Source organism: Lepisosteus platostomus, chromosome 28, assembly GCF_059453375.1.
Source record: "Lepisosteus platostomus isolate fLepPlt1 chromosome 28, fLepPlt1.hap1, whole genome shotgun sequence".
Taxonomy (NCBI): Eukaryota; Metazoa; Chordata; class Actinopteri; order Semionotiformes; family Lepisosteidae; genus Lepisosteus; species Lepisosteus platostomus.
In genome coordinates this window covers 4938432-4951771 of record NC_142638.1, presented here as the reverse complement: position 1 = coordinate 4951771, position 13340 = coordinate 4938432, and the positions used below count along the sequence as shown (strand labels likewise).

General features: G+C 41.4%; 1 long non-coding RNA gene across 1 annotated transcript; it reads left to right on the top strand.

Moving 5' to 3' along the window:
• The first annotated feature begins 15 nt into the window (after window positions 1-15).
• LOC148638638 (uncharacterized) lies at window positions 16-13110 on the top strand. Its single transcript, XR_015930912.1, has 3 exons — window positions 16-261; window positions 5999-6105; window positions 12370-13110. It is a non-coding gene; the product is annotated as an uncharacterized LOC148638638 (long non-coding RNA).
• The last annotated feature ends 230 nt before the right edge of the window (window positions 13111-13340 follow it).

The window sequence follows — 13340 nt, the reverse complement described above, 5'->3', positions numbered from 1 at the left end:
TGGCGAGCTGGTGGGGGGTCACAATTCAAGTTGAGAGAAACAGAGTATCTATATCACAGACCGAAACATCGCGTTTTTAACTGATATTAAATATGCACATTTTTAATAAGACGCTAAGTGTACTACGAGATGTGTTAGGGTTAGGAAAAAAAATATATTTTTAACGAGTGTTGATTTCGATGTCATACCTGCAGGTAACTTCAATCTCTCAAGCTCCTGCACAGTCACACAAGAACTCATCGCATTCTGGAATTATAAAACGTGAGTGTTGAACCATGACAGATGAAAGATCATATATATTGCACTGCATTTGTACTGTGTGCAAAGGATATTCGAACCTGCCATCTGCGCAGTTCAGCGCATTTTTGTCTAAAAGGATATATACTGTACAACACAGAATGCGCTAGAAATCATACGTTTCCGTTAGCTGATTTAGTAGACCTGGTTACAGAAATATTGTGAAATAAGTCTTCAGTCATTGTGTACGATATCACCATGGTTTCAGCATTTTAAACAATCAATAGGCAATACGGCAGTAGTTAAAACACATTTGATCAACTTCAAGTACAATCACCTTTGTGTAGAAAAAAACTGTACATTTAATCCTGTATTGAATATAATAGAATATTGAAACTAATGCATTCACGTCCGTCTAGCTCTTCTTTTCAGCTACTGAGCAAATGGGCTTCACTCAACCTATATGGCGTCTGTGCCAAGAGCAAAGCTTGGCAGCGAGGTAGACGCAAGGACTTGTCGGGCAGGATCGAGTGTTAGTTTTGTCTTGGACTGAGGCAATGGATTTCCTTTTGCTTTCCACCCAGAGGATCTGGCGCTGCATGTCGGCGCTAGTCAGGCTGCAAATAATGGCGAAAGAATGAGCTCCCAGTCCACAGTTACCGCTAAACACAAAGGAACACGCTGAGGAAGCGTGTGTGTGACTGTAAGGCAGACACCAGGAGGAATGATTCAAGCATTTAGGAACGCTTTTCTGCTTTATGCTATGCAGTATGCCTGTCCAGACATACAGTATAGTGGAAAGCATTTGTACTGTAGAATGTTGCAATACATGCAGGGCCTTTTGTGGAAATGAGTCATTCAGCCATAGTGAATTCATATAATGGAGAATAAGCAGTAGAAGAATTGTGAAATTGCTGAGAATATGCAAGGGTAAAAGTATTTTCTGGCAAGCTTGTTTAAATGATGCATTTTTCTGCAATGCCTTTTGCTGCTCGCAGTATGTCGGGGGAATGAAATTGCAGCAGGTGAATCCGTGCAGAACAAAATAAAAAGGATTGAGTGGAGGTTAATCCCACTGTCAACAGCAGAAAGAAAGAAATGAACAACATTTCGGGTGTGGAACATTCTTGGGATCTGCAGAATGTGTTTCAGGCTCTCGTTTCCTAGTTTTCAGCCCAGGATAAAGTGCCAGTGCACGACGACGCAGCTCCCCACTCCCACAGCTGCAATTACAGCTTGTTTTGGTCTTAGAGTTTTAGATAAACAAGCTTCCCATTGCTCATTTTTAACACTTCTCCCCTGAACGTCTTGCAAAACTCGATGAATGAAAATGAAAGCGCTGTGCTCCTGATTGGGAAAGTTGAAGAGGAATTGTGGCCGATCATGTTAGCTGCAAACATACTAACAAATTGAAATGTGGGCATTTAGGAATTCTGTCACCTAGACACTAGGAGCCTTTAGATGTATACAGTATGTACCACAGTCTACCTGGTACCTGAATAGCAGCACTGAAAAACCCAGAAAAACAGTCAGCAACAGGTTTTTATACTCAGATGAGAAGTCAGTAACGGTGGATCTTGTTATTAGGAGCACTGATAAATGCTACTGCATTGGTTTAGGCCGAGGCTGATGGCTAACATGCAGACTAAGATGCTCATAAATAAAAAGAGTAAAAAGACGGGGTGGCAAGCATTTGTAGGGTCATCAGTACTGAAATGGACACAACAGATTAGCTCTGTGCTTTTAGGGATCCTGGAATGGGCATTCCTGTCTCTTGTCAGAAGTAAACAGGCCTCTGATGATGGATGGATCCCATACAGAGCCAGGAGGTTGCATATTAAGGATCAACTTGAGAACACTGTATGATGGAAACAGGCCATCTAACACAATGACAGCCATGCTCCCCTGTGCTAAGCGATTCTATCACAGTATCAAGTGCTGGTGTGTAATTAATTTGTGACTTGGCCTATGTTAAAATAATATTTTCAAGTAACAAGCAAAGAACTGATTTAATTTGAAATACCTGCAAGGTTCAACCTTATTTCTTCTCCACTAAATCTTTGCAAAGCCATGATCAAATCTTTTTTAAGGGGATGTCCTAAGCAGTGAAGAGTAAACCAGTGGTGGGCGCTTGCTGATAGGAGGATTTCATGCAACAATTTCTTTTTTCTATTTCATTTTCTTGTTAATTTGGAAACCAGCTTTTAAATGAAGCAAGAAGTGCATATAAAAAAAGATGGAAAAGTGTTATGGCACACATTACAGCAAAATTTCCTCTATAAATTAGCAATGGTAGACACATGTGAAAGAATGTTTAACTGCAAACATATGGTTTTTTTAGGCTGCAAAAGCCAATTTGCATTTCTGCAAACAGATTCTGCAAAGGGGTTTTATTTTGAGAGAGGAATCTCATACATGGCATTCCTCAATTAGGCCCAGTAATGGCAGGTTACATAACCTTGTTATGACTCTCAAATTGTTACCTTACGCCTGTAAGTATGCCAAGTCACAACCCCAGGTTTGCCCTGTTGTAAGAAAAAAGGTCAAAGTTCAGGTCAGTCACATTAACGAGAGCTCAAATGGTCCCCTGAGCCCCTCAAAAGCACATACCAGCAAATTAGTCTGTCATTCTCATGGCTAACTAGTGTAAATTGTAGAGTTCATCCCTTAGTAAGAAAGCCCCACCTATTCTAAAGAAAAGCACATGCCTTCCAATACAGATCCGTTTTGTGCTCAGTGTTTTGTCCCTGTATTTTCCCAATCCCAAGGTTATTTATTTTAATATGCCATTCCTTGACTTGATCTATTAGCGTAAGGGGAGTATTATTTACGTCAGGAAAGAAAGCAGCTGAATATTGCAAAAGTTCTGTGACCTTTTTATTTTTTTAATGCAGACTCTTCCTGTGATTATATAACAGTCCTACACAATCGAGATCCCCCTAGGGAGCACAAAATGGGGTATTCTGTACTTAAGTTTAGCTTCTTTAAATAAACTAGATTGTTTAACAGAAAGCCTTTTGTTCCCAGGATGAGACTTGCTCTTTTTTAATCATCTTACAATAGGAAGTGATGATATAACTGTTTTCTCCTGAGATCTCATGACAGGCCCTGTGGTGGTGCTTTTAAAAAGCGACAAGGAGACATCTGTAAAGAATGACTAATTGTTCATATTCTCTTAGCTCGTTGCCCCTTGCTTTTTTTTAATAAAGAGCATGGTGGCCTGGCTTTCAATTCACAGTGGAAAGAAAAGTAGAACTCCCCTCCTTAAATGTCTGTGAATATGTGACTCTGTCCTGGGTGGAGTGGGTATGATGACAGTTGGATGGGCTAGCACCACAAGTGTTACAGTTATGGAAGTCAGATCTCTGCACTAGGCCAATATTACATGCTGCGTTTCCTACCAAAAGCTTAAAATTCTTCGAACACATTGCAACACATTGCTTAAAGAATCGTCAGCCTGGATCTTTAAACCAAGTGTGGGGGGATTCTTGCTCAGAAATAGCCATCACACTGCGCGCAGGCCGAGCTCCGTAATTCAGAAGTTGCTTGTTCACATCTCGGCCAGTTGTGATCAGGTTTTTTCCACAGGGGTGTGTAAGTTTGGTTGAGGCCCGCTGGGTCTGGGTGGTGTCTCTCTCAGCTGACTGGGGTAACCTTGTGTCCCCTCTGGGCATCTGCAGGGTTCCGTTACTTTGCATGTGTGCTCCTTGGAGCCATAAGAACATAAAGTGTGCTGAGAGCATGAGTACAATTACAAACAAAAGGAGGCTTTTTGATCCATCAGGCCTGCTTGAAGCCAACAGCCTTAATGCGTGTGCTTTGGAATATGTGTGGAACCCTTCTTGAACTCTCTTGCCAGATGCTACCTGGTTTCCTTACTGTTCTTCCCCAATCAGCTTTGAGAACCCCTTTCTCAAAGAAGCCCATTTTGTGGAGCAACTAAGACGAGTGAGAGCTTTAAGCACAGAATGCAGATCATCACCTGTTATACAGTATGCAACATAACAGAGGCCTGTGGGGCAACGCAGACAATATCAACAAAAGCGTTTGATCCTTTTGTGAAAAAAGCAGTGTGAAATTGATACTGTAACTGCATCTAAGGATCTGTGTTGCCTATTGGAAGTAGTCATTACACAACAGGCTGAAACAAAATTATTGCTGGGTGTCGCCTGAATTTGCTTTTAGTTCTTAAGAATAAATTATTAGTTACAGCGGCTTGTATTTTTAAAATTAAGGGTTTATTTTCAGTTTCAGGGAAGCTGGTGCTCTATCCTCTATCTTCTACAGTACATTTGTACTGTAAAAAAAGTGATTATTTGTTGAAGGTGCATACACATCTTTTCAGACCACTCCCTCTGAGTATACATGGTTTTTACTCCTGGGTTTGTACAGTAGGTCTTACGTTGTTGCGTTACAGTATGGCGCACTTTTATTTGGAATAGATACCATGCTTGCAATCAAGTAGAAAGAAATATAGCGATAGAAATAAGATCTCCATTTCTTACAAACGGGTCCTTTTACAACTTTAGACAAAAGTGCATATTTAAAGTATATGTATCTCTTACAAAGAAGAATGGAGTATTTTAAGAACACAGTCACTGTCATTATTAATTACTGTCACCATTTCAAAACCAAACCATCTAAACAGATTTTTAATTCCACATGTACTTTTGCACATATAAAATAGAACTTAGCATAGCTATATCCATGTCAATTTGTACAAGTTTTACAAACTGCTACAAAATAGTCCAACTTAGCAAAAATGTGCACAAATTGTCTTTATGGCTCATGAAGGCAAGTGTGCTTGAGGAAGGGCATTTATGTCTCAACCACTTGTTGTTTCTTGGCTTGACCTTTATTTATAGCAATGTTTATTATGCCATATCCTGACCTTCATTTGCCTCTCATAACTGAGCTTGTGCCATCACACAGTTTGCTTCCCTGAACTTTGCATGGCGCAGCTGTGTGCTAAGGTTAAGAACAAGGACGTGATGATTTCACACGCAGGGTGTACTGCACAAACACACTGCACCCTGGGAGGCATTTTCAAAATACACGCTCGGGGGCAACGTACCGAGCATCGTCCTGTAGGCAAAGGAAGCAAACATGCAAACATTCCCTGGATCGGAATGTTCCTGTCTAGTGTTGATCATGTGAAAGACATAGAACAAACCTGGACCTCACGCATCACTGAACACTACAATCTAGTCACGGGGATGATGTGCTGGAGTGATGTCTGATGGTATTTTTGTTTCAGATATGTTTTGTTTTCTTTTTGTGTTTGTTTTTTTAAAACTTTCGCGTGTCACGTGAAATAGTTCAGGAGTCACTTGCATACGGGTATAAGAGGGTTCATTTTCTTTAGTAAATAATGAGGTATTCAAATTTAAAGCTTTTATAAGAATAGTAAAAGAGTACGACAATAAGAAAACATTTTAAACAATGTGGTTTCTGACAAGCAGTTCAAACATTTGCCTTCAAGGTAACCTCTCAGTGTTGATTTATTTTAAAAATGAAAAGCTTTGCAAGAGATCTTCAGATGAGCCTCAGCCTGCCATTTGCACCTTTCTTATTTTTGCTGACTTAATCCCAGGATAATTCCTTATAAATTCCAGGAATTTGCAATAATAGCTGGCCAGTATTAAAATAGCAACATCAGGAATTAGTTTCAAGAATCCATTTTGCGTAGAGTGAATAACAGTTAAGCAGAGTCCCGTAACTATGTTTTATTTAAAATAAAAATGTTTTTGCTGTTTTGCAGGGCCTCAGGTGTTAGATGACACCTTGCTGTGCCTTAGGCCACTCAGGAGGAGCAATTTCCCCAAGTATAAAGGTGTGAAAAAAGTAGTGCTGGATTTCTTCTTGGATGTGAGTTTGCATTTTATTTATTGACAACAAGACCATCATCTACAAAGAGTTTCCCACTTCTCCTGAGGTTCACAGCATTCACAATCAGAAAACAATGAATTTCATTGACTCTTTCACTGTAGTAAGTGAAATACTTAACAAATATCAAAACTATGAGAAATATAACAAGAAATACATTATTTCATATGCCAATTTTTCACTGACACCAGACTAATATTTTTTGCACTATTGGAAAGCATTAGTGCAGTAACATAGTTTCAAATCACACTGCCTCTTAAGAGGTTCCTTGACAACAGTTCCAATATGAAGCTTCAGAGAAATGCATTTAGCAAAAGTTTTTACTGAGTGCAAAAAATAGTATTTTGTAAATGAGGAAATACCTTTGGGGATTTCTTGTCTTGCTTTTTTTAATATTATATCACAGTGTACGTCAAGAGCACAATTTGTAAACAAGAGCAAGCAACTGCAGCATTTAGAAAGGTGGGCTTCAGTGACTGTGTGCATTGATGAATGTCACTGTGGTTGCAGCCTCAGGTGATATAACCCTTCTCACACAATGGGAAATATTTCAAGGTCTGAAGAAGAACAAAAGCCTTTTAACCCTCTGAGAGATCTTGACATGCTGGGTTCCAGCTACACAGTTTTTGTAAAGCAATTCATTTGGAGACTTTGAATACAATGTCTTTCCGATGCCTACAGAGTAGTTCCCTTGACAGCAATCTCAATATACATCCTCACAGTACTGCGCCTAGCATAAGCCTTGACCAAATGCAACGATATTAGTATTCTGCAAGTGAGGAAATACCTTTGAGGGTTTCTTGGCTTGCTGTACTTTTTATATTATAGTTTTATTTTCAGACTGCATGGTGGCATGACTGTTAGTACTGCTGCCTCACAGCTCCTGGGCTTGCAGTTTGATTACAGACAGGGGCTCTCTGATGACTTTGCATGTTCTCCCAGTGTCCTCTTGGGTTTTCTCCAATGCTGGCAAGATTAATCGGTAGCTCTGAACTGTCTAAATTGTGTCCTGCGATGGACTAGTATCCTGTCCGCAGTGTTGTCCTGCCTTGTGTCATTGTGCATAGGATAGGATTTGGATTGCTATGATCCTCAGTAGGAAAGTGTTATCTGATAACGGATGGAGCTCAACTTTTATTTTGTTTTTATCCTCAGTTGTAGTTCTGTTGTTGTTTTCCCCTGACCTGCGTTTTTGTGTTGACACTGCAAGCAATTAAGCCCTGAACTGCAGTGTGCTCGCAGCAATCAATCAGCTTCTGCTTTGGTTGGCTGTGTTTAGCCCTTCGTCTGAGGTGACAGGAGGCTGCAGCACTGTAAGCACTGAACAGACAATCATTTGTTAGGCAGCCCACTCTGGGGCTAACGACCTCTAATTACTTAAAATCTCACCTTCCTGAAACCCAGCCAAAGCTAACACTTTGGTCTATATGCATATACATTAGAAACTCGTGCAAGGTTTGTTCTGAGCTCCATAATTTGTTATTGGAGCTCAAGAACACAGACCATGCAGGAATGGACTATTAAACATGCATTACTCAGACTTTCATGGTTTCACTTCACTTATACAGAACAACTGTTACATGGAACCAGTGATTAATGTAAGAAGTAATGTCTTATTACTGAAAATTAATGCATGGTGAAAAACAAAACTAGACAGCGAGTTAATAACTGTTTAAACACACACTGGTGGTGGAAAAGTCAGTTAATTCTTTATGTGAGAATTTATTTTCCATATGGTTGATGCTACAGATGTTCTTTCAAGTTTAGGACATTAGCTAGGTTTTTAAAAATCTCACATACCAAATGTGTATATATTTTATCTTGCGTGCAATGTTTCTGGGCTTATAAATGTACTTACTGTGAAAACAGGAAGAGGTTTTTTTTTCACACAAGATCTCGAGCAGTGCTGGTTAATGCAAAGCAGACACAACACAGGAAAAGAGTGCACAGATGTAACACAGTCAGCGTCAGGTAAAGGTAGCTGAGAGCAGCAACAATCAAAATAACATCACCACATCCTGTCTAAGTGTGACTTCTGTTTGCACAGTTTCAGGTTTTGGATCAGCGTTTGTTTGACATTTAGTGCAACCGTGTAGCCATGCTCCATGAAAGAGGTCATATACCTCTTTGCCAAGATTTGTTGGAATGGGCCAAATGCAGCAGCAGCTGTGTCTGACATCTGAATCCTTGCATGCACGCAAACGCATGCCCAGACCCCCTGTAAGGACGTGCCCTGGTATTGTGGCAGAATCCTGCCGTATCCACCTATTCTTGTCGTCCCGTTGAACTTGAGCTATGGGGTAGCGAGGCAAGCTCTCACTTGGGGTTCGCCCTTGTGTATGGATATTGGAGACCTTCACAACAGCATGGCCCAGAAAGAGCAGAAGGCAGAAAAACATCTGCTGGTTTTGCATTCTGTCACTGTTAGTCTGCCAGACAGTGGAGGCAAGAACTATAGCCCATTGTCAGCCTTGATTGTAACTAGGAATAGTAACTATGTCTGCTGGGGAAGCTCAGGGCAGTCTGTGACAAACCTTCAGTGCACACTGATGTGATTAAGCCACAGTTCAAAAGAGGCAGCGGACAGCTGAGGGTCTCTCAGCTAGCTTCACATTTGGACTGGGGTGTTGTATTGAACCAAGTACCTCATCAGACAGGAATATAGGAGTGACGTGTTACATATGAGCACCCAACAGGGTGATTTTCAGAGTTTACAGTGGGAAAGGCCCTCATTTCTGCATGGTGTTTCATTTTACAGCAGATGACAGTCACAGATGTGGAAGAAAGAGATATTACAGCTGTTTTATCTAGACCAGACCTTGCACTGAAGTGAAAAGCTTGGAAAGTTCTTAGCTTGGCCCTGTTACACTTTCTTTTATTTTGAAATTCAGACAGATGCTTAAGTGCATCATAATTACATTTTAACATGCACTCTCATAAACAAGCGTTCTATAAAGTGCAATGAAATGATTGAATGAAGTTGCTTCTTTTAATTTTTTGGGTGTTATTTTAGCAAAAAACTCAAACAAAATGTCATGCGACTCGTTTCATTATACATCTGTATGTCATAGCCTTTGGCTATTTATTAGACAGAGACTTTTGGCTCCAGCTATAACACACATGGAATTTATAAGTTACTTAAATATCTACGGTGTACTAAGGCCTAAATAAAGAAGAGCGATCACAAACTGTTATGCATTTTGTGGAAGCAATTCAAGGCTTTCCAAGACTTCCATGAGTCACTCAGGATTTGGAAGATCAGCTTGAGCAGATGGGCCTGTCCGTTCAGACAGGCAGCTGCGTGAAACCCGTCTCTCAGTACAACACATGGACTGCCTGTTAATGTGAGTGTATTCAAACACGTGCCCAAGTTCCTTTAGCAGACAGGCTCTTTTTCTGCCTGGTCCTCCCCCCTCTTTCAGGCTGAGTGGCTGACTTGAGTTCAAAAGATGTCTGTGCATATGTAAGAGTCTACTCCCCTCTGCCCCCCCCACTCAGCTCGCCGACAATGCAACACCGTAATAAAAGCTATGTCCAGCTTGGGGTCTGTGTTATTCCCTGAGAAGATTACCCCCGAGTCAAAACGAAACCGTTTAGACAAACAAGAGTTACTTACTTACTTGTCCACCCACTTTCAGGGAAGAAATAAATAACCATCGCATTGTTTGCATGGGCTGCTGTCGGAGAAGGAGTGTGAGAAAATCTCCAGAAGAGTAGAGTGAAATGCACAATAGAAATAAACAGCAAGGGAGCCCATAATGGTCTCCAAAATAGCATTGCAATCAACTGAATGGCTCAAAACAAACTGGTGGAGCTGAGAGTAAGGTATTGCTGCAGGGGAAACCTGTGCTGTATCTGACAGTGATGGGGACTTCTCCCAGTTAGCACCTTTGGTGATGTGTGAGGTTAGCCATGCGTGTCGCATAAGGCAGTCCAGGCCTGCCAAGACCTCAGTCCTTGCTGGGGATCTCAGAGAAATGGAAGTGAAGTTTTATCCTGCACTGAGGGGCCTGACTGGGCAGCTGGGTCCTGATTGTCTGCTACTGTGAGGCGGAAGCGCTGTCAACACTGTCGAAGCAGCCAGGGATCTCTGAGTCATTCCACAGAAACACCAAAATATTTGACTTGGCTGCTGAGGAGCTCATCACAAGAGAGTGAGAAGCCAGCAGAACCCTCAGCAGCTGTTGACATGTTCCATTTCTACATTTACACAGACGCAGGTCCCCTGCTACATTACAGAGAGCGATCTCTCCCGACACTGTAGTCCAACTTTCCTATAGCACCTCCACTGCCCCTTCCTTGTTGAGAATATCAGAACTCAGCTTAAGTTAAGTTCCTCACCAGCAGAGGCCGTTCACTGGTCTAGCTCAGTTTGTGTTAACCCTTCTGTGTCAAGCAGGGTTATTCCTGTGGTAATGACTATCTCACTTTGTTTCGTCAATATTTGCTGGCTTTAACTTAGGTGAACTAATGAACGACAGCTAGATCTCTGAAAAACCCTCATACAACATTATTCCCTCTCAACATTTGTATGCCCCACGGGGAAATTAAACCAGAAATATAGTTTCCGCCTACATACTGTGCTAGCAGCTAAGTGTATGTGCCTGGTCATCTGCATGAACAAACGTGGCTGTATTTGGGGCGGCTGGGTCTGCTCAGTTTTCTGCTTGGTGTTGTGTCACGTACCCATTGCTCTGCGTGGCATGGCTCATTTGTAGTTTGGCAGGGCTCTTGCGTGTGTAGCTGCACATTCCCAGGGTAAATGGCTTGCAAAGACTCCTATTGTTTGTTCTGCCTTAGCAACTGTCAGGATGGAGTCCAGACCCACCCTCCAACGATAACCCACACAAACTTCTGCCTTTGCTGTTTCCGATCTTGTTTGAGCAGCTGCAGGGAGGACAGAGATTTAAGCAGGACACTTGCTCAGAAAAGGGTCATCTTCAGAATCTGGGGCTGTATAGCCAGTTTCCAGACCCCTTTGTGTGTCAACTGAAATGTTGCTGCACAAGGCGGACAGATTAAATGGACTGGAGAGTGCTGATTTAATTACACGAAGTGTCACCTGAAACAATACAGTGCGAAGATATATGATGCCTTATGTCATCTCCTGAATACAACTGAAGTGCCTAGGATGTAATTAGCACATGACAGGTTCTAAAAATACTCAATGTCATGGCTTCTTTTGCAAAATATTTCTGTCTTCATATAATAATAAATGATGGCCTGAGACTGATACACAGAGAGGACAGGTTTTTAAGTTCTAAAAGAAAATGTTTCAAGAGATTAGTGTTCTCAGATCCTTTGTGTGAGCAGAGCCTAAAGTACTCAGGTTGCTTTTCAAGCAGAACTTTGTGTTCACTGGTTTGCTTCACCTACAGTAGTGTCTCAGCTATTAACCAGTTCCACATCCTGTTATAACAAATGTTCTGGTGAAGTATTACTGGCGATTTAGTATTGCCTCCAAATCACAACAATGCAACATTATCGGATTTTTAAACATCTTTTATTTAATTGAATAATTGTCAATGGAGAACAATTTAACACTGAAGACCAGGGGAGTACCTACTGTATGTATGCAGAAGGACATTTATGATAGCATTCTGAGAAAAGTACCTTGCCCTACCGCCCAACTCCAGCGTCCCAACCAGAATTCGAACCTCTGTCCCACCAGAGCCGATACCCCAACAAAACAGGGCAAATCTTATGAATTAAATTAAACTCCCTGTTCTGAGTGCTGGAAGCTTTTGTTACAAAAACAAGTTCATCCTGGTTAGAAACAAAGGACTTAAAATAGCCCCTGTGGACCAATTATAACATTTTGATTGACCTTGCTACCTAACCAGAATAATAAAGACTAGGTGTTACAATGACATGGGCATCGACTTTGAATTTATATTTTATTTAGGACATAAGAATAGTTGCAAACTAATGGCGTTGTGGCCAATTGGAATAGCAGCTTCCTTGCTGACAGCAGGGACCTTCATGAACTTGACAGCTGACTAACTAACTAACTAACTAACTTAGACTTTAAGTGAACTAACCTTGACAAAGCAAATGCAACCTTCTTTTTCAGCAAAGCAGATTCATCTCTTGGCACATCTTTACCCACAGGAAACAACCTCTGACAGGTGGCCTGTGTCCACTTGACTGGAGCAGGAGCATCCAGAAGCTGCTCAGTCAGTGGATAATTGAAAGAGCTGTGAAAAAGATGGGTAGAATGATGAAACATTGTTCTCCATGCTACAGGGTAATATGTTGTTGCTGACCAAGTGGGACCCATGTGGTTGGGAACAGGAAGATTCAGTGACTGCCAACACAGCCCCAGCAATGACTGCTTCCGTCTGTTGTTTTCATTGATGTCGTTCAAAAACTTGTGAAGAGAGAGGCTTGTGGCCTGGGTTGAAAGGAAAGTCCTAACTTCAAACGCTATTAAAAATAATAATAATAATAAAAGAATGAGACAGAAATCCAACTGCTTTGTGCCAAGCCATTGCTTGTGTTTTTTTCTATGATGTTTAAAGGTTATGTGTGAACAAAAGCCAGCAGTTGAAAGGCTTGTCAGTTACTCTTTAAAAAAATCCAGACCTTGTTACTACAGTCCTCCTTTGCAGCATAATATATTGGAAAAACAGCAGAAAGAATTCAGGGCCCTCAGACCACACAGTGCCTGTGAGGTGTCAAGTGTCTGTGTACAGTGATAGGAGTGTTTTATCTCCTCTTGACCTTCGTTTCACACCTGGGTGAGGGTTCTGTGTGGTCCCAAGACATGTGTAACTTTGTGTTTCACTTTGACCAATAAACTACACCCCCCCCCGCCACACAAACATGGAGAAAAAGCAGAAATGAGCTGTCAACCCAAAAAATCCTATTTTACTTTTTGCTAAATGCCGTGCCCACTTGTAGACTGAACAGAATGTGAGGATTGTGATTCCTCAAGTGCTAAGCTCCCAAGTTCATTTTCTTGTTCCCATCATTTTCTTTTTCACGTTTTTCACGGTTTTCCAGCTCTGCAGCCCTCCTGTATTGCAGGAAAGGTCTCTTATCTCTGCAAGCCCGGCTCCATTCCTCGCTCTCTCTAGCTTTGGCTGTGCAGTCCTGCCTGCTTTCTGCCTTGTTAGTGGCTTATTTGAAAAGACGTCCATTTCAAATCCTTTCCTAAGACTCCACCAGACCACCTCCGGCAGCTCCTCACAGACACAAAAGACCTTTCTGGTTCT